The sequence below is a fragment of the Brachyistius frenatus genome, unplaced genomic scaffold (genome assembly GCF_029030835.1).
Source record: "Brachyistius frenatus isolate BFR_SWC_R1_liver_20210118 unplaced genomic scaffold, ASM2903083v1 Contig_28, whole genome shotgun sequence".
NCBI lineage: Eukaryota > Metazoa > Chordata > Actinopteri > Embiotocidae > Brachyistius > Brachyistius frenatus.
Window position 1 is genome coordinate 3,400,001 of NW_027210627.1, and position 26,317 is coordinate 3,426,317.

A 26,317-nucleotide genomic window follows, 5' to 3' on the forward strand; every position below is an offset into this window, starting at 1 on the left:
AACGCCTCATGTTGACTTTTGGTAGGCACGACAATTTACAGATGTCCCCTGAACGCCTCACATGCTGACTTTTGGTAGACATGACAATTTACAAATGTCCCCTGAACGCCTCACATGCAGACTATTGGTAGACATGACAATTTACAGATGTCCCCTGAACGCCTCTCATGCTGACTTTTGGTAGACCTGACAATTTACAAATGTCCCCTGAATGCCTCACATGCACACTATTGGTAGACATGACAATTTACAGATCTCCCCTAAACATCTCACCGCAGGCTCCTGATGCTAGTTAGCCAGCTGCACACAAAAAAGCTTCTAGTCCCCACTTAGTTACTGCAGTGCATGTAACACAGCCAGGAGATTTACAGTATTTTAAGTCAAAACAGAGTCTTTATATCTACCTGGGTGGAAGTGGAGCCAATGCATGTGAAACACTGTTTGTTTGTTAAAAGTTTAATTATTACGTTAATTTGGCTTTTTTTTTTTTTTTTTTTTAACGTTATCAGTAAGTGTTTTAGCATAAAGTAATGTCTACATCGGGTGCTCGATGGAATAAAGCTTTTCGCATGGTTCTGTGACTTCCCCACAGTACTTTTCTGTATTCAGATCCACATTCGGCGCACCATTTCAAGAGAAGGATTCTGTGATGCTGAATTGAAAGAAGCCCGAGTAGACTACATATTTCAGTGCTACAACCACTGAGGTGATGGGTAGAATGCACACTGCAAGGGGGTATGACGTTGCAGTACATTTATGGTGTCATTTGCCAGAGCAGGGCTTCAAGGATCTCGTGTTGCCAGAAGGAGAGTGTCATGATCTCTACAGGCTTCACGGCTTTGAGGAATCAAAAATTTATACATTTCAAGGTTTCGAATTAGCGAGAGCGGTGTTGAGTCCATGAGAGAGACGCTACCAGCTTGATCGAGCACTCCAGCAAACAAAACTGGTGGAGTCAGAAGCCAGTGAGGGATCAAGTCGGTGATACCGAAACAAAAATATCTACCGCTTGGTAAGAGCGATGCAAAAAGACGTTGAATCTGCAGGGGACGGTGTGAACTTTCATGTTTGCTGTGCCCTCCTATTGAGGCTCCACCGAAGCAGGCCACAAAGCAGCTGGTGGCTCCATGTGTATCAAAGAAGACACGCGGCCTCTACACTTTCACCGACAACGAAGAAAAAAAATGCAATTTATAAGAGAATTGCAAATTTCGGGTACAAAATAGCGAAAAATACCAAAGGATAAATAAATAAAAGCCAATAAACGACACAAATCTGTTGCTGTTAGCACAGACCACACTGTACACAGGTCCTTTACTAGATAGCACCCAACTGTCGTGAATTTAGTGTGGCACACAACATTTACTGTCAGTTGGAGAAGCAAGAGAGAAGCCAAACAAGGTGGTCGCCTTCTCTAAAATTAGACTCTAATATGAGGGAATACACACAAGACAACACACACGCAGACACAACGTACCACAGAACCATCCACGAATTATCTATAAACAAACCAGACTGCCAAAACAATCTTGTGACTTCCAATCTGATTATTCACTTTATTTCAGCACCATAATTGCTCCTTTTACATCTTTTATCAGCTGCTATATTTTGCTGTTTATCTCTCTAAGCAGGAGTCAGATTCTGTTTTATGTAAGCAGGCCTGTAAATAGGAATGACTTAATTCTTCCTATGGGAGTTGCCTTTGGTTCCCAAGCCTACCATCAGCTCCCACTACTGGGTGTGGTCCCCCTCTTTACCAACTCTCCAGCGCTGGGACATATTGGCTGCTTTTGCTTTTGTGGCTGGAGCTTGACCAGCACTGGTATGTGTGTCGACATTACATGCTTGTGTGCTTGACATAAGCACGAGGAGAACAATAGGCAGCTCTGTGTCGGTCCCTCTGGCAGGATATACACCTGAAGGGCAGAGCCAACAAGTGTTAAGAGAGGAAGGGTGAGAGAAGGGCTGCAGACTGCAAGACACGCAGGCTATTTTCAAAATGCTAATTGACTATGAAGTGCTATACTATGTGTTGCAAGGTTTGTACTATATCTTACACCGATGTAAACGAAGAGAAATGTCATTATTAGGGCTGAAATTGCCAATTAGCTTCTTTAGTTTCTTGATAAATTGATAAGCTGTTGGTGTTTAAAATGTCAGAAAATGGTGAAAAGTGTCGACCAGTGTTTCCCAAAGCCCACAAATGTCCACAACCAAAAGGTGTTTTGTGTATTATCATAGAGGACTAAAGCGAACAGAAAATATGAATGTTGAAAACAATGCAACTAGAAAATGTTTATATTTTTCTCCATTGAAGAAATTGACTAATCGATTACTGAAATAGATGCCAATTAATTTTCCCTCGCTCAACTAATAGATTAAATGACTAATTTTTGCATCTCCACTCAACGAACACGAGTCAGAGAACACGTGACAAAATGCATCTCATCTCCCGTGCAAGTCCTGTGCTTCTCCGGTTTAATTTACTTTAAACAGCGTTCTCCACTGAATACCAATACAGCTCAGCTATTTTAGATTTTCTTCCAGAGTTGTCGTGTCATTCCTCATGTCAACTCCGGCTCAGCTGAGGTGCTGCAGGCAACATTTTGACAACAATCTCAGGGAAATCCTAAAAGATTTGCATGTTGTCATGGCAACACTGGCAAAATCCGAGGTTGGGTGTTCAAGTTCCAGTTGCAGGTAGGATGTGTGTGGATGTGATTTTGGAACATTCAGTTCAATGTTGTGAAAAAGAAAAAAGAAAAAAAAAAAAAAACTTTCTTGGCTTGTTACTGTTCATCACATCAGAGAGTCACGGAGGAAACACAGCTGAGATATTCCCATTTGGATGTGAACCTGACACGTACGAGGAGATTTCAACGCAAATGATCTGACACTGACTGTAATTAAGAGAAACTGATACAGAGCAGTGGATTCCTTGAAAGGATGCTCAGAGACTTCATGGCAAAAAAAAATTGATGTGATGATAAACAATGCAGATGATACCATCCACGCACGCAGCCCGCCCCCTCACACACACACACACACACACACACACACACACACACACACACACACACACACACACACACACACACACACACACACACACACACACACACACACACACACACACACACACACACAGAAGTTCGTTGTTCATCATCTACAACAGAGAATCTACGCTGCTTCCCATCATGCTGAAACTCAGTACTTTTCTCCTCACTTAAATAGTCCTCGCTCTCTTCATTATATGTTGCAGCACAGACGTCAGCGTTTTCTCTTATGACGAATGAGTCCCTTTTCTCAGCCAATTTATCTTTCTACCCTGCTGAGCGCACATGTTGACGGCAGAACCTTCCATTTCCTGCGTTATGCAGAAAAAGGGGGAAAAAACCTGAGGCCACAGTAAAAAAAAAATAAAAATAAAATAAGTTGGTGGTCACAGAAGGGGAAAAACGATGGAAAAACAGTGTTTTAATTGTCGAGGCGAGGACAGATGTGGTGAGGTGGGATTAGATGGAAAGAGGAAAAAAAAAAGACACGAGATTGACTGACAGGACATTAAAATCTTTTTAGACCAAATTGCGAAATCTCAACTGCCAACCTAATTAAAATTTCAAATAGACAAATATTAGCCAGCCTTTTTGAGCTGACTGAATCACACATGCACACGCACACGCACACGCACACACACACACACACACGCAAAAGCTTTTTACTGCACTGCAATGCAGTGTGACATTGAGGATAATGACTGCACTCGCACTCACACACACGTGACTGCAGAAAAACACCTACAAACACAAAGAAAAGTCAAGGTGGGCAGACCTGGTGTCTCAGTTTCAAAGACATTCTTTGGTCCCTACATAGTTGAAAAGCATTATGAGGTCTTTTGTTATAGGACTGCATTGTATTTAGTATTTTGGGGATTGTCTAATCTCACACATCTTGTGGTTAAAGCTGCATTCGTATATTTTTGGGCCACTTGATTCAAGAATGTCGGCTTTAAAATATATTAAAAACCATTGTTTACCTGATGCCTTCAACTCTGTAAATTATGTTGCTGACCTCGAAAAAAAGAAAGAAAGTTTTGCTGCTGAAATAATTCTGAATAAAATGAAGCTGCAGGCTGCAAAACCAAAACAGTGACTTAAAAAAACCACCAAAAACAGAAGTCCTTTTGTGGTTTTGTCTTTACAACCGACTCCTTATCATTTGATGTTTTGTTATTAATACAACATTGCCATCTTTAAAGTTTTGTAAAATTTCAGTGACTAAAATGACTTGGATGGTTTTAGGTTGCAAATGTGGTTAAGATCAAAAGAAGAAGAAGAAGAAAAAAAGAACATTTAACGTTAGTATAAAGCCGGCCAACCATCAACCATAAGAGGTTTTTTATAGTAGAATAAAAACACCACTTCAAAAAACAGTCATCACTGGCATGACAAGAGACCATTCGTCTGAGAAACTTGTTATTTTTAGGCTTTGAAGAAAGTGCCGCTGCATTTTTTGACGAGACGTAAAATTAAAAAGCAGTAACGCAGGGGGTCAGTGGGGATCTGGATAATTACTGCTGGTGAATGACCGCTTGATTTACAACGTCCAGGATGTCAAGCATCACGCTGTAGCTATACTTAACAAATCATCTATTCGGTGCACAGGCATGCTTTTCATTTATGATTGTTTTGGTCTTTTTGACGACGCACCTGATGTCATGTCGGGAAATATAGAAACACCGTGATATGGCATCAGTTATTCCACACTTTTTGTGCAATGTGAAGACTGTTGCAAGGGGTCGAAGTCGCTGAACAAACTCATAACTTAGTGCTGCGTAGTACAACTTCTCACACACAAAAAAAAAAATCGCATTGTAAGGAAACTTTGCTGCATCAGGAGAGTTTGAGGTCATCCCAAAAATAAGCCATAAAAAAAAAAAAAAAAACTCTTCCTTTCCTACTTCACCTGCTCTGGCGGGACCAGGAAAGCGTCTCTGTGCGAAAGGGTGCCCACGCAGGTGTACGTCTGTGTGTGGAAGTGTATTGGAGAGAGTGCCTGTGTGTGTTCCTCTCCTCTCGCGGTGTGTCTATCTGGGTCAACCATCTGGGGAGTTGCCAAGGCCTTGGCAAAGTGGGCAGCTGGCCATCACAGCTGGCTTGAGATCGCAAACACACACACACACACACACACACATACACGGAGGAGAGCCAAAGAGCCACCAGGTAACATCTGCATAGCCACCGCCCAGAGCAAGCGTCCGGCGCTGCCACCTGAGCCCTCATTACGTTCCCCGGGAGCGGAGAAGTGAAAGGGAGGACTTTTTGCGCGTGGGCCTGCGTAAAAGGACCAAATCTGTCTGAGAATTAGTCTGCCTGTAATTACGGGGGAATGCGTGTTTGTGTATGTTTGCATACACTTACATGGCACTCCAGCCCTGTTCAATCTCACTGGATAGGAATGTGGAGTTCAAACTAATTAACCACTTCCAAGATGGAGACTAAATCCAGCCCGCAGAGCCTCTCCAACCTCCTTTTCTCTCAGCCCTTCTGTTGTACAATGGTAGTTCAGGCTTTCCCACACTGCTTCTATTCATTGGTCGCAGATAGGATTACAACGGAGGTACTCAAAAAGTAGGCCACAGCATGTTGTGTTCACATTTGTGTGTGCGTGTCTTACATTGCATGAGATGACACTATAAAATCTGGGTATCCTGTAAAGTAGGTTAAAGCTAACACCTGGTTAAAATGAGAACCGTTTGTGAGAAGCTATCAATAAGACCTGTTTTTTTCTGGAGGCCCAGCGAATGCGTGCGTGTGCACATAAACAATAAAAACTTGATGGAAGTGCAACCATCAATTACCACAGGCAATGAGTAGTTCTAAGACGTTTTGTAGGTTCTTTCACAAGGGTTCATCTTTAAATGTGACGCGCGTTGGTTTGTAAATTCAATTGAAAGGACGAGAACAGCACTTACAGGTAAGCTGGGAAGAACTGGCTGCTCTGCATAACCAGCTGGTTGGAAGCCAGGGTGAAGATTAAAGTGAACCAGAGGGACCAAGATGAATTCAAACACTTACTGCAATCAGAGCCTTCATCCAGCAATCTCTAACAAGGAGTGCAGTGTGAGGGTTTATTTTTTTCTTCACAGATGCTCTAGCTGACCGCCAGCTGCTTTACTTGGAAAGGGACAGTGCTTCATGAGAGCTGTGACCTCCCCCCTCCCGCTATTCATCATGATAAAGCCTCTGTTTTCTCTTACACTCTGGGGAATAAATGAAGATGTGACACAGCAAAGCTACAAGACAGTTTGAGTTGGCTGGTCAATTCGACAACAACTTTACAACGGTCTACCTTCCGGACTTAAAACCTCCCGAGATGTAACTGAGGAAAGTCTATCCGACTACGAGACGCTCCGAGGCCGATACTCAAGACTGCTCATTGGACAGCTCTGATGTTTTTGTCTGAAGCAGAACAAGACAACAAAATCAAAAATCAGAAGACCTTCACCTCAACAATCACACACAAAGAACGGTCTTGGGAAAGTAACAGTGACATCAAAAATACAAACAAGAGCCAATCTCGTGGTGCAAATGTTGTTGGTGTCAATATGCCAGGCCATAAACCACAGAGGGTAAGTGAGGCAGGGCCAGATGTGCCTGTGGCGCTCGGGCTCCTTCCCTCTGCCAAGCATCGCCAACCACTCCCCCACTCTCTCGCTTTCCACTATTTGTTTTTTTCCCTCTCTTTTTCAAAGCCTTCATCTGTCGGCCGCCAACGCAAATACGGTCTCACTGCACGGTTTTAGCGCTACATGTGTACGTCCTAAAGACCAAACGCTCCGGTCCCGGTGGTCGGCTGCGATTGCATCCGGCAGCTCTCAGGTGTGTACCGTATCCTAAGTGACGTCCTTCACTGAACGAAGTTAAAAAGGAAGACGAGATTTTCCGTACACAAGATGCAATATGCTGCTCTGTTAAAGCATTTATAAACTGTAGGCAGTGAGTCAGTATCAATAAGATAGGCTGGTGGAAAATGTTTCTGGGATAGCCATCTGTCCGCGGCTGCCCAAGGCCTGCTCTGCTATGGACTGTTGAACAAAGCTGGTCTGACTTGCTGGCTGGCTGCAGTCTATCTGTCTGTATGTCTGTTTAAATTCTTTTCGCTCTGTACGACTGCAGGTAGCCTCTCCAAACCAAAACCGGAGATGTTGAAAACTGAAATTTCTGAAAACCAGGAGGTTGGAGAGTTTCTTTTAGAGGAAAAAAATGCCTTTGAAATACGGAATCAACTAAAACTTAGGGTTTGATGTGACTGTCAACAAAAGCAGGTCATTTTGCTCTCATAATCTGTTCTGTTTGGTTTAGTACCCTGAGAAAGATTTAAAACCACTATGTTACATTTGACATCTCCTTTCACCGGGTAAAGGCCAGCGTTATATAAGGGTTACTATTTTAGTTTGGCAACCAACATGCCTCTGATGGAAGGACCAAACGCAGTTCAGTCAGCGCTGCATCCCTAATGGAAACTTTTTAAAGTACAGTTCTTAAAAGACTGGTAGGACATGATATTCAAGTTTTATTAGTCAAGTGTTCTTTATTTTTCTTTGTTTTTTAAAAAATATCAAAACAAGCAAATGCAGATAAAAATGTTGGCTTTGCTATTCCCTTCTTCACGGTTTGTTTATTTCTTATATTGTCTGGATACATCAACACTTTATGTTTGACATGTGCCCAAAGACACTGCCGTGTCTTTAATTAATAGCTGTAAGGCATTGTGACGTGCTTTGGTGGACAGCAGTGGGCCGAAGGACTAATGATTCAATGTGATACCAACATGCTGACTAAGGAGGTTTTCAATGTCATTTGCCCATTTGGTCATTCAGGGTAAGCCAGAGACACAGATAGCGAGAACAAGGGTGGGGTGGGGGGGGTGGGCAGATAATCAGCGGAGACAACGAGAAAGGCAGAGAACTGATGATGGAGTGGAAATGGCACAAGGACAACATGTGAATGTAAAACTCAGTGTTTTACGGATGTTTAGAGAGAAAGATGGACCGAATGAAAAGAGTTCAATGCCATCTATGCCTTGTAAACTTTTTCCAACTGTGTTTTGTTTTTGTTTTTACAATATAAGAAATGAAACCTGAAAGCAGAGGCTCCGGTACCAACAGAGAATACTTAAAATGCAGATCTATAGCATTTACTAGCACCTGGCTCGATGATAAATCGAATTGATGTAAAATACATTTCTGTAAAAGGAGGATGTCAGCTGAGATTTTAGAGGACTTGCCACTAAGCTGCTATGTTGGAGACATGAAAATAAAATTAGACCGTCGCCCAGTGGTTACCAAAGTGAAGGGGGGTGGGCTGTGAAATATTAAAGATACCCTGTTGAGTTATTTTGCATACAAATAGCGATAATAGATTCATAGTTATCACTTTGTGTTTATTCTTCAGGCTTGAGAAATGTGTTGAACGCATTTCCTTTTACCTTTTTACAGCAGCTGAGACATGTTTTCATCCATGTCTGCCATCTTGCAGTCTTCTTTGTTCTTAGCGTATGTTGACACATTACGATGTTACGTAACTTACAAACAAAGTGAGGAATTGCTCATAAAAACATTGGTCTACGGGGTTATGATGGTCCACAAAGCAAAGTTAGTATAAGGGCCGGCAAATAAACTAAAGGTTATGATTAACACAAATATCGCAGGTTGGTGAGTTTCTTTTCTTTTTTTTCTTTTTTTTTTTGCTATCTCCACCTGAATGTGACATTAAAACACAACACAGATGTATCTTGTACTCAATCAATGAATCACCATCACCTACAACAGACCGTTGGTGACTTATCTTGTCTTCTGAGCAATTCGATTGCTTGATTCCGTAAACAAAAACACCTGCTACAAACATATCCTTTCCTACATGATACAGTGTATCACCTCCATTATTTCCTAATATTTGATAAAAAAAAATGTAGGTTTCTTCTGACATGAGCAAAGGCAGTATGGTCTTTATTCAGGTTTGGCAAATACTACAAAATTCTGCAAGAAGCTCTGACAGGTTTTTTTTTTATTTTTTTAAATGCTTCATAACTGTGAACTTTTAACCAAACACAAATAATTGTTTTTCTTTTCTGGTAAAATATTTGGTTCTGCTTTGTACTATTTTCAGCCAATGTTCCACATTTATTCTTCATGTAGGAGGTTGCAGCAAAGGATGTGCGCGTGTGTTAATATGTGTATATTTAGAAATGAGGGAGATTAGAAATACTTTTCGAAAGAGGAACCTGACAGGGAAAGTTTGGGTGCTTGTAAGTACTTCTAAGTACTTGACTGCTGTAAAAAAGAAAGAAAAAAAAAAGATTAAAAAAAAAGTAGAAGTGCCATAATGTTACAGTTTTTACTGATGTGTTTCTAGGAATCACTTTGACAAATCCACCCTGAAACCTTCTCTATCATCGTTCTGTAGTGGGGCGTCCTGCTCGACACTAACAGCAAACGAGCATGTTCAAGTCTGAAAAATTGCACCTTAATAAGCTACACTACAGTAGCAATGGAGAAGCTCACCCCTCCTTAACAGGGTCTCTGGATAGCTGCCCAATTTGCTCTAAAGTCTTTTGTCAGGCCTGGACACTTCACTGCCGACAGAAAACAACACATCAGAACTTCAGAGTAAACTGAAAAGTAGTGAGTAAGCAGAAGTGGTTCCAAGTGGCTCCGGCATCTCATTATACAACTTCTTCTAATCGACATTTAAATATTTCACTTCAGTGTTGACATTTGATCATCCAGCATGTGAGGATCTTGACTGACTTACAAGAACAAGTCCACTACAATAAATATGCCTTCAAATTCTTGCAGCTGGTAAATGACGGTGTATATTTATGAAATATCTGATCTCCCTTAATCCTTCATTTTTCACAGTGCTTAAAATACAGACAAATTGTACGCAAGAATTTGCATGCAGGCCAAATTCACTGGATTGACAGAACAATCAATTAGAGAAACTTCCTCCATCATCTCTGTTTAAGCACATCATCATTTCACTTATGACAGTCTAATCAATTCAAACAGCCCCTGTCTTGGCATTTGGTGCTCATGTGTGGGAGTGTTTGTGTGTTTGTGTGCGCGTGTGTGGTGTTGGGTTATTCGTGGCACAGAGTAGCAGCAGATGTGAGAGGTAATTTGGAGCCGAGAGACACTCTCTGGTGTGTTACAAAGCATTATGGGTAAATTTGCTGTCATTGAACTGGAGTGAACTTCAATGACACAATGTTCCGTTTGGTACCGATACACAAAAAGGCGCGTACGTTTCTCTTTTAGCCTTGACCTTCAGGGTTACGTTCGTGTGGGATGGTCAGATTCACCTTTACTGAGGGCAAAAAAAAAAAAAAAAAAAGAAAGCTTTGTTCCAGAGACAGTTCAGAACCACTCAGTGTAAAGCAGTTTTTTGTGTTTCTTTACTGCATTTTAGATCCCAAATTCGGAATAAAAACTGCCATAGAGGTTGCGCTGAGTGTACTGTGTGGGGCTACTAACTGGTGTGGTAAAACGCTCAAGGCCATGTTTATATAACTAGTTTCCTAACGTGGGAATAGGTCACACTCACGCTGCCATGATGACACAATAGAACAAGAGGCACGGAGAGCGGGAAAAAAAATAAAAACTCACAAAAGTGAATCTGAAATGCTCAAATGCTGACCAGTTGAATGAGATATGATTTATTGCATAAAGGCCCTCGGGCCAGGGGTGTATGCATGATACAAGTTTGATATCAGCACGTACAAATGGTGCTGGTAATTACAGCAGAATGAGAGAAGAGGAGGAGGAGGAGAGTTGAAGGGAAATGACATAATGGGACAAACCAACATCTAAAAAAAGGTGGGCAGTGGCAGAAACAAGCAGAGGCAAACCGACTGTTGGCAGCACCATTTCTGACATGAACAGACAATGAGGTCATAGGCTGCCAAGGCTGTTTTTCTGTTGTTGTAGTTCTTGTTGCGGGCTCACCCAAGGGCCTTCGACAGCACCCAACTGGAGCAGAGCTTCAGCCGTATTGATAATGGCTTACCGCAGGCCGTTTGGTGGTGTTCACTTGATACCAACTAGGTCGCTTTGGAATATTTTCACCCTCTCTCTCTCAATCCATTCCTCTTATTACCCAAGGATACACTGAGATAATGATGCTCACTCCAGTGTAGCAGACAAAAACACACTAGCTCTGACCCAGAGGAGATATGAGAAAGAAAGAAAGAAAAAAAAAATGCACAGGAGAGAAGAGAGAGGAAGATGCAGTCATCCACAGTGTTGCAAGGAAGAAGAAGACAAGTTATTTTACTGAAACAATGAAGGAAAACACCTCTGCAAAACCCGGCTTTATAAAGCCAAGGATCAACTCCGCCGTTGTATTATAGTGTTGTTTACGTCAACAGTCAACCAACTGTACGTAATGTCATCTGACTGCTTCCAAGTGCACTTAAACAAATTTCTGTCATTTTCTACATGCAACATTCAAGAAGAGGCCATTTGTCGTTCTATCACATCAATTTTTCATATGTTGACTGAGCAGTCAGAAATGGACTGGTGTTCAGCGCCATCACGACTTGTACGGCAGTCGGGTACATATGTTTCAACTTGAGCCAAAAAGCACAACAGTGGCAAGGGGGGAAGCTGGCGTGATCTGCCAGCCTGTTATTACTGAATATAAGCAGGCAAACATTAGGCAGCGCAGATGAAAGGAAAGTGAGAAATGAAAAGGTTTTCTGTCACGTGAAGCTTTTTCCATGAAATCTAGAGTTCTAATGTTTCATTGCAATGCTTAACTCGAGGCTATTTTCAGGGTAATTTCACTGCCTTCACTTTTAAAGCTCATATCTTCGTCATTGTGGGGGCTAATATGTTCATAGTTGTGTAGAGGAGATTGTCTTGAATCTGGCAATATCTGAACCATGTCTGTGGGACACTATAACTCAGCACTTTGAAAAAAAAAAAAAACACTTGCCGACGGAAAATAAATGTCATGAATGACTCCGGGTGGCCAGAGGTGAAAACCAGGGAGTCACACTCAGTGCATACGCCCCTGTGCTAATGTCTTGGCTGTATTGTAGGTCCACAGATATGTTAATATTATCTTTTTTTCATATTAAAAAAAAAAAAAAGGGAATGTAATGTCAGCACTATGTTGGAGACGTTCATTGGGCTCTAAGGGTTAAGGAAATCTGCAACATCAACAACAAGGTTCATCAAGGTATATTGTAATTAAATGGCAACAGCGATATAAAGCCTGACTAGTTTTGAGCGTTTTTTTTTTTTTGTAAGCCACTGGTTTCCAGGTAAAACAGATGTCAAATCTCCCGTGTAGTTCTGTGTTAAAAACCCAAGAACATTTTCCTAATGTGCTGCAGTTAAAGTGCGGAGCGACGCAGGCAAATAAACTGCAGGAGGCGGCTTCAATTAAAGATAAGCCAGTAAAGTGAATAGACCTGCTTTGAGTAACAAAATAGCTGCTCTCCTGCATTCGCCTGTGTTTCAGGGAGCATACCTGAAGTGCAGCTGTTGTTTGAAATCCTGCCAAAACTTTGAATTCAACACCACCTCCAGAATGACACTCCTCTCCCCGCAAAACAGCACGGGGAAACTGTGACCGCGATACTGCCTATATTTCCTTAATTTAGAGTTAGTCAGCTGGAGCTGTGAAAAAGAATCATGACCACAAACCTTCTGTTCAATCGTGAAAACAAACAGATATTTTACGTATATATATATTTGACTTGAGAGCTTTTGCTTTCCTGTAAATAGAAGACCTGAACAAGCAAAACAGCCCACAACAACCCACCTCCTGCCAACATACACGAGGATGATAATGAGTGACTCATCATTGCTAATTTGCTGTGCTAATTTTATCAGCAAACTTCACGGGCTCGGAGAAACCTGGGCGCTCTGGCAGAGTGGCTGAGCAGCGTGACGTGTAACACCGACGTCGTCACGCTGTCAACGAGCTGCGGTGTTTTCCGTGCACTGAACTCTCGACGCCGTTATGTACAGTACGTGTTGTAAGGGAGGACACGGGGTATCTTTGTGCACGCGGTGCTCTGTGCAAGTTAGCTCCTTTTGCCAGAAGAAATCAAAGTAAGAAGAGGACCGCTGTGAATTCCACACTTTGACTGCTGAGGGTCTCATTACTGCTGAGCTCACCTGCCGACCCTCTTTCTTTTATATATATATTAATCCTAAAATAATGAACTTTGCTATTAAAACATGACATATTGGGTACCGTCATGCCCGAGCAGCGCAGCTCTGACTACAGCGCCAGCCAACCAGCTGGAGCATTTGGAAATGTGCGTGTGCGTGTGCATGCGTGTGTGTGTGTGTGTCGCAGTATGTCAATTTGGCATCGCTATTCCACTTATTTCAGGTCTTATATAATGCAGATCATTCCGGAAAAATGTGACAGCAAACTCATGCCATGACGCAGTCATGTTGAAAGGGCCCTCTGCCGCAGGGGGAAAACAAAATCACTACAGATCACAAATGTTATTCCCTTGGTGGAGCCAATACAATGCGCACACAGGCGCACACTTGCATTGTGACACTGCCAACAGAGACTGCCGAAATAACAAATTAATCTTTAGAAAGTACTGCATCTGTAGAACTATTGAAAGGTTTTCTTATATTTCTGTGCTTGTTTTTAATCAAAGCACACAACAGACCTTGGTTTCAGTCACACGGATTATTCTCTTTTAGTTTTTTTTTTTTCCAATATAAAGACATTACGTCAACAGCTTTGGTAGTATTTGCTTTTATTAAGATTAAACTTCAGAAGCTTGACACTTACATTTTTCACTATCAAAGGCACTCTAAATGATCGACTAATTATGTTTACAAAATAACATGTCACAACGTGGCATTCAGGCTGGATAATTAACTAAATAAAACATCCGCCACAACAAACTCGACGCACTGGAAATCTATTTTTTTTTAAATTTTTTTATTTAAGTAGAGATTGCCCGTGCAAGAAAGAGAGAGAATGACAGTGAATCATGTGGTTCGAGGCACTCCATGATTCAACATCCCCTATCGAGAGCAATCTGCCGTGGTGAAAGGATGGGGTTTTCTCTGCAGGGCTAAATCTAAGGTGGTTAAATCTGGATAGAAACAGTTCCATTTCATTTTTAACCAGCTACAACCACTACTTGAAAAGCAATGCAGAAAAACATCAATGAGTACAAGTATGAAAAGCAAGACACTTGAGAAGTTTGACTTACAGACGTGAGACCGTATCATTCTAAAATAATCAAGTGGCATTTTCTGCCTGTGACAAAATAAGTTTAAACTCATAAGGTTGACAAGAATGCCAAAATCGAAGCCAACAATCAAGTTAACGGCCAGCTGATATACACATTCAAGGGAGAGTGTTACTTCTCTTATCTGGCAAACAACAAAAAAGAGAACTTGGCTGTTGCCTGGCTATTCTTCTCGCCCTCTGTAGATTTTAAGGACCGTGGGAGGACCTCCAAACAAGCAGCTGCATTGTTTTATCTCATTCTATTTATGTGAAGGCAATACAAATGTGTGATTTATTACTGCAAAAAAGATTATTTAGTACACATTAAACTACAGGCCTATGTTAACAGATGTGATCACACCGAGTACACAGTATTTGTTCTCCTATATTTCCAGCGTTAGGCTATAATAAAGCCCACGCAGATCATGTTATATTTTGAGAATGGAAACAGTACATTCAGTAAAAAGGTCAGTTTTCCTCATACATTAAAGCTCTTAACCCAAAATAGGAAAAAAAAAAAAAAATGAGATGAGACCTTTCACCAAAGTAGCAGTAGCATCTGCGTAATGTATCTCAGCCCTTCTGTCCATTTGCTTGCTCTTCCATTCTGCTTGGCTACCACCGTTCACTGACTGAGAGGTTCACCATGTGGTCGCAGGGGTTGCTTAGCTTGTTGAAAACCTGGAGTGCCCACAAACAGCTCATGCATGCACGATGTCCGATAGACACCCCATCTCTATTAATATTTTAAACCCTGCAGCTCAACCTCTCGCAGCCTCCCTTCCTCCCCTCACTCTGCTGCCCCTTAGAGCAGCAACATACGATCCATCTGGTTTGGACTGACTGCTGCCTCAGTGAGGCGGGGGCGGCGTACTCAAGCATAAACTGAATATCTCACAATCCGGTTGCAAAATGCTTTCTGAAGTGCAATTTGGGCAGAATTTTGTATTCCCATGGCTCATGCGTGTTAAAATATGGCTTTGTAATGACGACTAGGTTTGGAGGCCCCCCACAGTGAAAAGGTACCGGGTTCGAATCCGGGCCTTTCTGTGCGGAGTTTCCATGTTCTCCCTGTGCCTGTGTGGGTTCTCTCCGGGTACTCCGGCTTCCTCCCACCATCCAAAGACATGCATCTCATGTTAATTGGTGGTTCTACAAATTGCCCTTAGGTGTGAATGCTCTTTGTTTCCGTCTGTCTCTATGTGTTGGCCCTGTGACAGACTGGGCGACCTGTCCAGGGTGAACCCTGCCTTCACCCAATGTGAGCTGGGATAGGCTCCAGCCCCCCCGTGACCCTCTTCAGGATAAAGCGGGTATCGATAATAAATGGATGTTATGTTATGTTATTCCACTGTAAGATTTGCAAGCAGATGATAGCATTCAGCGGTGGAAATATTCATACCAGGGGTCTCCAACAAGTAGATCTTGACCTACCCTGTAATTCAAAGGAGCTCTCGGTATATATATATATATATATATATATATATATATATATATATATATATATATATATAAAAAGGTTTGAGACCCCTGAATAAAAACCCATTTCAGAAGTGATGACACGCAAACTCTACAGGTACGAGCAAGTTCTCAAACTCAACTGACAGGCCCTGATTTATCCAGGGATCAACACTTATGCAGGCATTTGGGAAAACTGTAAAATAATAAACTCTGCGTGTGGAAAATCTGTATTTGTGCAGTAAATTACACCGAATCTTAAACCTTGTCGCTACCTAAATGTCAGTCATAGTTAAACAAAAGACTTTGAAAACAGTTAAGAAATAACTACATTTTGGCGTCTTGAAGACGGTTTCCTCGCTCTTTCATTCTGATATGAACATTTGGTTTCTAATTTTTATTATCGTTTGCACACACACATACTGATTCTGAGGATTGTTGTGATAATGAGTTCTGTATTATCATTTTTCTGACCCAAGTCAATTATTATTACTTTCACTACTGCCGACACACACACACATTGCACCACCATTCTTTCTTCTTCCCACAAACACACAACTATACATACATACACATACACTCCCTATACCCAGAGTGCTAATTATAGCTTGCCCATTAATCAGGGACAGCTGTAATTATATTAATTCCGATGTGTAATCTGATCAAGGTGAGGGGGATCAAATCACAGGCCTTCTCTCCTGCTAGACTTGCTGGGGAATTTCAGTAATGATGGCGGCGGTGAGGTTGTAAAGAAAATTGGTTTAGACCAAAACAATCTGATTTGACTCGGTGGGGTGGCTGATTAGTGCGGCAAAGCACAGGCATGTGTGTAAATAAAACTATCTCTGTTGTCTGCGGGCCATCAAGGCAGCTAAATTGCCTTTATCAGTTAAATATTAAGTGTATTTTTAGGACGGAGGACAAAGTACGAGGAATAGTCGGCTAGCTACCGCTTTGTGTAAACTTGTGTTCACTGTCTGTTTACCATCAATCTCACTTCTTATTTGCCTCAACAACCAAACCAGCTACCTTTTTATGAGGAAATAAACCATATTTTAAGCGTATACAGTTTATTCCAGGAATAAATCTATTCTTATCTAAGCTACTTGTCGAGTCTAGACACCAAAAAAAAAAAAAAGATTATTTACAACATATTTCTACTAACGGCTGATATTAGAAAAATAAAAACTGGATCAAACTCAAACAGATGCTGTTTTAAGTTTGTATGTTAAATGATGTGCAATGAAGTTTCAAAGACTTTTCCCCCGGTCAGACTGTGTTTCTCATTATGATTTGTTTGTATTAGGTTTCAGGATGTCCGAGTAGACGGATAAATAAAAAATTCCTCATCAGTTTTGTTTTTTGTACACTTTGCTGTGTGCAAACGTGATGCCAATCTGAAGGTGATGAGCCAGACAGCTGACCATCATGCTTTGTTTTATCTGTGCGAAGGTAATACAATATTCCTGAGTCTGTTATGTAGTCTGTCTCAGCTGAGAGTGTGTTTGTTGATGTTCTGCGATCATATTTGAATGTCCTGTTTTGAAACGTGTGCAGCTCGATGCGCACACGCTGAGGAGAGTCTTTTGTCTTGATTTGAAATGATCTCCTGACACTAATGCTGAGAACGACAGTTAAACTAGGGGAGGCTGTGGCTCAGTCGGTAGAGTGGGTTGCACACTAATCAGAAGGTTGGTGGTTCAATCCCAGCTCCTCCTGTCCATGTGCCCAAGTGTCCTTGAGCAAGACACTGAACTCTAAAAAAAAAAAATGCTCCTAATTGTGTACCATCGGTATGTTGTAAGTCGCTTGGGATAAAAGCGTCAGCTAAATGTAATGTAAACTACATGCGATGGATTTTCATGACTGAGGTGCTTCCACAAACAGCGTTGTATTGTTTTATCTACGAGCCTCTGTAATTATTGTGAATTATCAGATAAGCTTATTTGAGGTAGACTCATCTGCAATCATCATTCTCTAGTGTTAATACGCAGCTACACATTTAGTTGAAAGTGAGTGTAATGTGTATATAAATGTGATTCTATCATTGCAGTCTCGTGCAGCTCAAATATAAAGCAGATGATGAAAAGACAAAGTAGGCTGTAAATTCATAATACATCTTGGATGTAACACTATGCTAAGCTAAAGCAACATAATCGGTATCCATAGTTGATCCTGGTGAAAGCAAAATACGTTCAATTGTTCTTGTGTCGATTTTTAGACATTATATGCGTCACTTTAATAGGTAGGTAGGTAGTTATTTACTTTATTAATCCCCGAGGGGACATTTTTTCGCTACAGCAGCATACAGAAGCAATAAGATAATAATAGAAATAATAGAATCAAATAATAGAATAGAATAATAGAAAAGCAATAAAATAGCAGTAAAAAATATAAAATATAAAATGCACAGTATATACAGTATATACCATATAATGGGAGCCAACAGTACTATTTGGCAAATAAAAGAAGATTTCTCATAACAAGTTTGACCTTGGTTGCTAGCAGCGTCTTAAGTCATCCTGTGCCTTAAAAATATATCCAGCTTCCAGGATTGGCTCCAATGTGGTCAAGTACAAGTACATACTTTGGTTTTCCAAGTGCTCTGTTCACGTAACAATCGCGAAGATCTCCGTTTTGTTGTTTGGTGGAACCTGTGGGGTTGAGCAGTATTTGCAGTTGTGTTTTTGGACTTTACTTCTCAGAGATCCTAACAGTGTTTTTCCTATGAAGAGCAACCTTGTTGCGTTAGCTGCGCCTACCTCTCTCTGGCATAACAATCACTGCTGGTTGATAGCAAAGAGCAGTTCCTGATACTGCAAACGCGAGAGCTTTCATCAGCAAGCGACAGGCTGAGTCACCATTGTGTTCCCTCGTTCAGTGATAGTGATATTCAACAGACATTTATTACAATATAAATCTTCGAGATTATTACGTTAACGTTACAAACTTGGAAAATAACGGTAGTCTAATGGCTCTATTGGATACTCCGCGTGTCACATAATCAAAATGCCACAAGTGTATAATGATACCCACGCTGGCTATGTGCACAACATGTCAGCACTAAATGATAATACCCAGCTCATCACTTATCCGAGAAGTATACAGAGCTGTTGTTAGAGTAAACATAACCCCGCCATTGTAGTAATAATAAGTTCAATCACTGTACACAGTCCTATCTGCAGTGTGTACACTGTAAAACAGATGTCACCGAAACACTAAGCAGATTGACTCTGCAGGATCGAATCTACACTATCAGTGACAGCAGCCGCCGTTGCAGATTTGCCTGAGCGACTACATTGTTTTCGCATCTGGTGGCTGCTCCCACTTCCAGTTTTCCAAAACAAATGTGGGCTTTGATAGCGGACCCTTCCGTCTCCTGTCGGTATGCATGGGCGCAAACCAGCGTACATGTATATATATAAAAAATAAAAAATAAAAAAATAAAAACAACGAGAGGAAGTGAGAACTAGATCAACCGGGTGTGAAAGAAAGCAGGTACTCTGCAGATGGATCCTTCACGTACAAATACATGCTCACCAGTGTGATGCACTGAACTGTTTTGAAGCACTGTGGCTGCTGGATCACACAGAACAAATGTTGTTTGAGCATCAGAAGAGAGAGCGAGATCCCAAAACAGAGTAACATAACGCTATCAGAAAATAAGGCCATGTTTATTTTACGACACATTAGAATGCTGATGTTGATTTTCACACAGACCACTGGGAATAACAGAAAAGAGACCTAATCAGCAGATTTCCAAAAGCAACAATATGAGAGAGATGATTTATGCGGATGACGATCTGAGAAGAGATTTTAGATGGTAGAGAGAACTTTTGGGCAGAAACCAAATTGTAGCGTTCACATCCCCTTTTCTACCAACGAATACCGTTGCAGCTTCGCTTCACCTTTGACCAATCAGCCATGTGTCGTTTGTCTGTTTGGATTTTGGGAGAGTAAATCTGCTGGTGCACACCAGACAAGCTACTCTGTAAAAACATCTCCTCCTTTCTTCTAACCCTGGTCGGCCTCCTCAGGAAAAACTTCTGCAGTCAGTCCATTGTGTGAGCTTCCTGAAAAATCTAGACCACACTTGTTTTCTACTTCTAACAGGGGCCATAAAAACATATGGTGATCTGATGTGTTGCATCTGGCCAATGCTAAAATGGAGAGAATACCTCCAGACTGGTGTGGGGAAGAGATTGTTAAACTATGAGGTAAGAGAGAGAGAAAGCAGTGGGTAAAGTAAAAGCCAACAACACGCATATACAGCGTGTGAGGTGAAAGGAACAGGTGCAAGCCGGCGTTCAGATAACAACATGAATTTAGCTTTTGGAGTTTGGCCCGTTTATTTGGGCCACCTATCAACCCAACCAACAAATGGCTGTGATACAGAGCAAATGGAGAATATAAAACCCTTAGTGCCTGCTTGCTCAAATTTGGTTAAAAAAAGAAAAGAAAAAAAGAATCTTACTCATTCTTGGGCTCAGTCAAATCTAAACAAACACACGTGATATACATATTTTTAGATTCAGAGTCACTTACACTTTCATAAAAAGTCATTATCTCAGATGAAAGTATGCATAAACAGCCATTAATCTGCTTGGAAAACACATAAAAAAAATTTAAAAAAGACTCCAGATCTTGAATGAGAATCAGCATGTTTTGAAGTTATGATGGAGTATGTTCGGAAATAGAGGGTTGGGGTGTGTGTGTGCCTGTGCGTGTGCGTGTGCCTGTGCGTGCGTGCGTGTGTGTGTCTGTCTGTCTGTGTGTGGGGGGGGTCGTTACTGCATATTTTATTATAATCATTTCAGGGGGCCTGAACTCAGAATGTCTCAGAAATAGAATCCTGAGCGATGTTGACAGCAGTTTTGATGGTTGGTCATTAATGCAGGTTTGATATAAAAATTACAACAGAACCACCGTATTACTGACCAGAGGGTTAACTGAGGTATTAATATTACATGCTGGGGATTTCTCCGGTGAGGGATTTTGAAATACCTCTGCTTGGATTAGAGATCTGTGTCTAGGTATTTACCTAGATTTGCTAATAAAAGCTTAACATTTTATGCTGTTGCAGCTGATTAAGCATGAAACCTTGGTGGATCATAAATATGTGAAGCTACAAGTAAATATAGCGGCATGTGTTTGTGTCAATGTTTGTCTTCAGACCGGGGGGAAAAAAAGAAAAAAGATATTCAACTCAATTCACGATACTGACTCATCCATCCACAAAGCAGCAGACCTTTTCTCCGGTAAAAGCATTAACAATCTCTGTTTGTGACACCTTAACACAACACTATCCTGAATTACAGGTCCTAGCAGTTGAACCATCGGTAACCTCTCCACTTCACTTGTGCACTGCTTCGTACACGAAAACGGTGTGCTCGTGACACTGATGAAATACGGCTAACCTAGTTCCTTTTGCCATGAAGATTAAATCATCTGAGGCAGCAACCTTTGCAGCGACAACAAGAAAAAATGATTCAATAAGGTGTGATGCACTCAACTCTCATCTTCAATCATTCAGTGAAAACTTTGCACTGTATCATGTCACGTATCATAGTCGTCAATAGAGTCACTTCAGAAGGTATTCAGACAACACTTGTGTTGGGAATTTTATTTTAGATGAATAAAACTGGCCTTTTCCCAACTAATCTACATTCAATAATCGAAATTGACAAAGTGAAGCTGAGGTTTTTTTTTCTTTTCAGAAATCCTTTGCTAATTTAGTAAAAATCACTTGCGGTAGCACTCCAATTTGGAGTCAGAAACATCTTTTTTCCTTTTTTTTTTTTTTTTAATCATTTAACAGTGTCTGAAATTTAATTGGAACCCAACGTGGCAAAATGAATGCACTGTTGGATAGGACATAGTTTACACACACCTGTTTAAGATTTCAACATTCACACTGCATGTTTGGAGAAAAAAAACCAAGCCAGGAAGTGCAAAGAACTTCCTGTAGCTGTCCACCATAAAACTGTGGCGACGGATAGATCAAGACAGGGGCACAAAAGGTACTCAATTAAGGGTCTAAATAGATAGAGATAGAGATTTCAGTTTCTGATTTTTAACACATTTGGAAACATTTCTAAAAACATATTTTACTTTGTCATCCTGGCTTACTGGGTGCAGACTAATGAGCAAAAATGCCAATTTTATCCCTTTAAAATGATACTTACAGCACGTGAGAATGTAAAAAGTAAAGTCTAAATACTTTCTGAAGTGTCTGTATCTGCAACAGTGACATCAATACAAAATGTGCTCAGGCCAACAACTGTTTCCTGACAAGAGAAAAAGTGGATCTGTTTTTTTTAGGGTGGACATTGCAAAAGCTCAAAAGTAGCTCAGCGGTAACTATACGGAAAATGGAAAGCAATTCCTCAGTTTTCCTCTACTGATTATATTTTTGATGGTCTGGGTATTTCACAAAATTCTCTCGACCACTAAATGTGAAATGAATCTACCTTTTCTTTTTGTGCATGAACAACACTAACTGAATTGTACATAAACATATACAACTGGAGTGCTAAAATCCATCAAATGCTCATCTTACTTCCACTGCGGCACCACAACACATTCTAGTTGGATGAGTCCTCGCTATCTTGCCAACACTGCTCTAAATATTCATTACAACCATGAAGGTAGTGGAGGTTGTGTTTCCAACCACACAGATTACGGGAAGGTTGCTGCCACAACCATACACACATGTCAGCACACACCAAACGGGGCATTGGCTAAACAAAAAAAAAAAAAAAATCAGCATTACAAATAATGGAAATTAACAGCAGGTTTGGCTCGCATGTCTGCATGCAAGGGGCTTTTTGTAATTACATGATGTAAGCAAATAAATACGTGCTGATGTCTCCAAATGTAAAATATGTGTTGAGTGTGTGTGTGTGTGTGTGTGTGTGTATGCGATTGACACAGAAGCGTGTCACACTGAGGTGGAATGTTTGTGGTTTAAGAGAGTCTGCTTTGCATGAGTGGAGGGTGAGGGAACCAGACAGAGCTGAAAACATTGTTTTATATCCTTTCTCTACCTCTTCTCCACCTTTACCCCGGGAGAAATAAAAATAAAAAAAAGTCCTCATGCACAGCACGGGCCCATCGCCTGGGTTCAGCCCCCATGTGGTGACCAGAGGTGATCAGAATCTTCTCAAGGCGGCCCTCCTTCTGTACCTGACAGCTCTTCCCCTCCAGCACCCAGCAGGAAAATGGAGACTATTTAAGAGGCGTGCGAGGAGGACGATAAATGTCTCCTCTTGTCAATAACACCACCTGTGTCTGAGCTATCCCTGGCTCCCAGGGGTAACAATAACTGCTCCATTCAATCCGAGATATGATGTTGTTTTAAAGAGGTAGTGCAGCCTTTTCACCCTAATAAAACTAGGGGACTTCTAAAGGACATATATTGGTCAAACAAAGGGCAGCAGAGGCCAAGATATACTTTTCTTTTTCTTTTTTTTTTGTCTTAAGTATGAATAAAGCCCCCCAAAAACTCCTACACTTTCTATAATGCAGCTTGGCAGCAACTTTTATTATTCACGTCCTGCCTGTAAAACAACTACAGCTTTCAATTTCACCAGTGTGGCTTTGATTGCAAAGATTTCGAATGTCAGGACCAAGCGGATATCACCCAAATGACAGAAATATGACATCATTAGGTTGAGGGTTAGACTTCAGGAAACTCCTCCAGAGCCATAGAAATTACTTAATGATTGTATTTTATTTTTCCCCTGCTGTTTAGTACTCCTTGAGATGATTAAAGTGTCCTTCATCTTGTCTGAGTTACTTCCCACAACATAAAAGGAACAAAGGGACCCGTGTACGGACTCAATGCGCTGTGCATAAATCTATCTTCTTCCATGCCATATAATTTAGCATCCTTGTGCAAAAGAGCAAAGGTTTTGACATTCAATTGAATTGGGGGTAAATGAAGGAGACAGGCCAAGAGAGACATAAGGGGAAGGAGGAAGAGTGCAGGATCCCCTGATATTTGAGCCATTCTAAAAATAACCACACTCGAGCAGATATACAACATGATGTGAAGTCCTCAAAAAACAAAGAATGAAAAGGGTGATAAAAGAATGAAAAGGGGGATCAAAAACTCCCCCTATTCTCTCCATTGTACACCTGAACACTATCGGTGATGTGTGTTGGCATCTGGTGCATGTATACAGTAAATTACACCACTGTTTACTGAACATGAAGCCTCGTCCTTTATGAATGACTGGTAATGTTACCTCTCATCTGGCCATCAGTCATTGGAGTAACTCCAGGTTTGAAAGAGTCATTTAGTCAGCAGACGCCAACGTATATAGATTTCTGGGTTTATCTTGGACGCGAGATATGAGAATGGATTTCTGTTGACATGACTCGAATCTGTCGATCACACGGGACAGCCAGGAATGTGTTGTCCTGCAGCACAAATCTTTAACAAAGCGACTGGAAAAAGTTCTTCAGCATGCCGTCGTCTGGTCATTGTACTTCTCTAGTGCTCAATAGTACTTGCAGAAATGCATCTATCCTTACAAATTATGTACAAATATTTAAAATCCCAGTGTAGCACCCGTGAGTCACAGGCCACAGCTTAATGTTTGAAATATCATAGTTGTGAACTCACCGTTCCAGCGAGTACTCGAGGGGAGAGCGGATTTATTTACCAAATCCTTTGCTGTTTACAAATGCAACAGGCCGCACCTGTCAGGGGAAAAAAAAAAAAAAAGCAGATTATTAATATATGTGTGATTTAGCTCTAAACATTAAGTATTCTGGACAAGTGCATACATCAGGTCACTGTGTTAATATGTTAAAAATAAACAATAAATTAACAAAGTACATTTGGTACTTTTGTGTTAGTGGATTTATGTCCATGCTCTTCAGTGAAGTGGTGAAATAAGGCACGGGGTGTCACTATTTCTTAAAAGAAGCTGACATATGACGACTTTTTTTTTTTTTTTTTTCTTATAAGAGATGCTGGACAATTAACCAAAGGCACAAAAGAAACAAATCAAGGCCAAGAATCTCTCTCGGCACCCAATTGAACGTCACCGATCACCAGTGCGCAAAGAAACACTGCGGGCCACCCACCTCCTGACCCTGCCCAAGGCAGCTCCACTCTGACTAGCAGCAACTGCACCAATACAACACATCAGCATTGAAAAAAAAGAGTGGCAGTAAACAGCCCAGACATACAAGCAAAGCCTGAGAAAAGGGAGCAGATGCTGCCCTATTGTCCAATCCCATTTGTGACTGTGATTCCGCTGTTACACGCACAAGGTCAGGAGTGTCGTGAAAAAAAAAAAAACAGAGGTGAGACTGGCGAGGTCAAGCACGGACCAAACGTGGGTGTCAGGCTTCTAAATAAATCAAAATCAAGTCACTTGTCTCGCACTGTCCAAACAAACCGTCTTCCCGATGACAAGGAAAAGACCAAGTTCAGGCATCAGTCGCACGTTTAACCCTGATACCAGGAAACATACATGAGCAATGGAAGATCATTTACCAGTATTATAATATATTATGCATTCTGAAATCCCACAACAAAATGTGTTCATTTACTCACAAAGACGAAAGAGAAAAGAGATGTCTTGTCCTTTAAAAAAGCTTTGTAGGGTGAGTATTGCAGACCATATGGTATCTGCTTGGACATATGGGCAACCTGGTTGGAAAAAAAAAAAAAAGAAACTCTCCATCCACGGCCTCAACTTCCTGTGAATGTGTGTGTGTGTGTGTGTGTGTGTGTGTGTGTGTGTGTGTGTGTGTGTGTGTGTGTGTGTGTGTGTGTGTGTGTGTGTGTGTTAGTCTGTTTCTATCATCTGTATTCAAAACATCCACCAAGGTGCTTTACACCTCTGAGCTGCCACAAGGAGTTCCTGCACACGATTGACCTTCCTCAAAGTTTGCCTCAATTTACATATTTTTACATGTAAAACACACTTGCGCATGTTAGTATATATGACATTTCCTGTCAAAAAAAAAAAAGGTTCAGAAACTGAGACCAACAGCATATTCTAAAATATTTGAGCGAACAATGTACACAACTTAGGGTATGGTAAGTCCATGAGAAACTGTGAAGTGGAAGAACACACCTGAAAGCCTGTCGAACTAGGATCTAGGGTTGGGACTTGAATTTTCAATATTCGCAGTCATCATCATAAAAAAAAAAAAAAAATACAAATATGGGACAATCGTACATCCTTATTTCTCCTGTTTTTATCGCTGCCTGGTTGTAATACATTACTCCCGTCAGAGGGTGGCGCTAATTCACCTGAAAACTGTCTGCCAGCCCCCTTTAAACAACATAAGGAGAAGAAGAACACATTGCTTTGCTGTGAGGCTCCAGAGCTTTGCCAGGTAAAACTGCATTGTGTTGTTGTGTGTGATCCATAATCAAGGGCCGGAAGTGAGTTTGATGTTGGACGTGCAGCGCAAATAAAGACCCTCATCTGAAATATGAAACTAAAGATGTGCTTCTCGTTAGATTTGTCTAACACGGGACTTTTAGAAGTTGGATGGCATGCGTTGAGTCTGACTTAACAGTGAAAGTGAGTCTCTCTGTCTCTGAATGT

At 41.1% G+C, this 26,317-nt stretch overlaps 1 protein-coding gene across 3 annotated transcripts in view; it reads right to left on the reverse strand.

The window, feature by feature from the left end:
- Nucleotides 1-26,317, reverse strand: part of adarb1b (adenosine deaminase RNA specific B1b) — a 114,724-nt gene that overhangs the window by 49,381 nt on the left and 39,026 nt on the right. For all 3 annotated transcript variants that reach the window (XM_069698908.1, XM_069698910.1, XM_069698909.1), the window contains one exon: nucleotides 24,370-24,446. The gene's annotated coding sequence lies outside the window, so the exon portion shown is untranslated. The remainder of the gene's footprint in view (nucleotides 1-24,369; nucleotides 24,447-26,317) is intronic.